Here is a 2,344-nt window from a genome sequence, read left to right as displayed (position 1 = left end):
ATAGATAGATAGATAGATAGATGATAGATGGATAGTAGATAATTTTAAACTTACACAGTAGATTTTTTGTAACGCTGAAATAGGATATTTTGGTGGGCAAGCAACCCAGTTATTAGCTCTACAAGGAAAACTATCTTGTCTGGCTTGTGTGATAACTTCATTGTTGTTTTGGACAACTCGTAGGAGCCTTTCATTTTAACCCCATTTTTAAGCGGAAGGGACATGAATTTAAAATGACTTTGGAAACCTTCCTGAAATATCTTCAGAGAACCCCCTCACCAGGGCAGCCGGAACCATCCTCCACCCAAGGCCCATGGGAGGCAGTGGGAGAGCCCCTCCACTCAGTGAGAGATGTAAGAAACCATTTCAGGCAAAGTCTGGGAAGACAACTCCCGCCCCTTCCTCTCTGTTGGACTTCCAGCTGCTCCATCTGAAAACACGATGCGCTGAGACCCTCCCAGCCTCTCCATTACCGGCTTCCAACTAGAGTCCTGGGGAAACAGAATGCGAAATGACCCTCGGGAACACGCCCTCCTTCCCGGAGGAGCGAGAGGGAGTGGCCGGGACTGGGCCAGCACCGCCAGGGCGCGGGATACCGCCCAGGCTCTGCCCCAGTCCCTCAGCCACCTCCCTCCGCACCCCCACACCCACCCAGCGCGCGAGGGCACTGTCCCCAGCACCCGCCCCAGCACCACTTTGCTCTGACGTCCGCCTTCCCAGCTCTGACGATCGCCCCCGCCGGCCGCCCTTATAAAGGGGACTTTTGCCAATACTGGGATCGATCGCCACCTCGCCCGCGTCGAGAGCCCTCCGCACCAGCTCACACACCTGTCAGCTCCGCGCGCGCCCAGGTTCTGGGACACCGGGGGCTGGAACCCCGCCGCCTGGCCCTACCCCTCGCCCCTCGGCACCCCTGACCCTCCCCCACCCTCCGCAGCCTTGGAGCCCCCAACCCCCACGGTGCCTGGGCGGCGGTCCCGGGAGGAGCCCCAGACGGCGGAGCGCTTCCCCGCGCGGCTACCACTCCAGGTAGGAACAGAGCGGGCATCGGGACGCCTCGGAGCCCGCTTCCCCTGGGACACGGTGACCGCCCCATCGGCGTTTTTAGGTAGAAGGGACGCGGCTTTTTCGCCTCTCGGTGGGGATGCGCGGGCGGGTCCACTGTCTGGCACCCATGGCTCTCAAGGTGCATCGGCGGGAAAGTCAGGGCACTGGAGAGGGGCCACGGGGCCGCAGGAGGGATAGCGGGGAGCTGGGGAGCCCCCGGGCTGGGCTGGGGAAAGAAAGAACTTCCCAGCTCCGGTGTTCACAAAAGCGGAGCGCATCCAGCCTGCCCGCGCTTCTTTCGCTTCCCCTGAATCCGAGGGAGGCTAGTTCTTTCGCCCAAGGTCTCATCACCCACCTGCGGACACAAATACTTGTATTTCCCCCCAGAAACGTGCTTGTGTGAACGCGAGTGCATGAAATAGCCATAGTCACGAGGGCTGAAAAATAACAGAGAACAAGAATTCCAGGAAGTGCAGGCGTTAAAACTTGACATCTGTCTCTTAAAGAGTCTTGTTTTTAATACCTTTGACGCCCTCTTATATTTTTAGGCAATTCTGTATTTTTAAGTCGTTTTCTTGTATATACCATTAAAAGGGTGGGGGAGAGATGAAAAGAGCAAAGAACAATGGATGAGGAAGAAGAGCTGGCCAAGAGGGTGCACTCTTTAAACAATGTAACATCTTTAGTTGCTACAGTAACTTGGACCACAGGCACTTGTTGAAAATTGGAATTGATGTGTTTTTGAAACTGATTTTCCTAAGGTATTTTTCCCCCAGATATTTGCATGTCACATTTCTTCTGGAACCATTCCCTGAAATTGTTTGAAAGGAGAGATAGAGGAATGAATGAATGAATGTAAGACTGTTAGAATTCTCAGAGTAGTCTTACACTACCCTTTAGTTACTGAATAATTCTAGATGGAATAGTAAGTTAGTTCCAAAAGCCAAATACATAATCTTTGTAAATGATTTCTTGACCAAGTTACAAGGTTAATTTTAAATTGAAAAGAATTTATTAGACACAAAAAGTGACGGTGGTTACATTTGTTAAGCAGCATTTTCTATTTTTTTTCTTTTTCTTGAAAGCTCAAAACAATATTAAAGTGTTAAATAGTAATTAGAATAAAATAGTGGGCATGTGTTCGCAACTGCTAGTGTCATATGTAATTTCAATGTGCTTTTTCTGTAAGCGGCACAGGATCTCTCATGAGCCAGCTGGTTTATTCCCAGCTGCCTATGCATGCTTGGCTGGTTTATAATGCATTACTGTATTTTCTTCAGAAATCTTAATGAAGTAG

Source organism: Halichoerus grypus, chromosome 10, assembly GCF_964656455.1.
Source record: "Halichoerus grypus chromosome 10, mHalGry1.hap1.1, whole genome shotgun sequence".
Lineage (NCBI taxonomy): Eukaryota > Metazoa > Chordata > Mammalia > Carnivora > Phocidae > Halichoerus > Halichoerus grypus.
The sequence above is the reverse complement of the archived record's forward strand: the minus strand, read 5'-3'. Positions refer to the sequence as shown.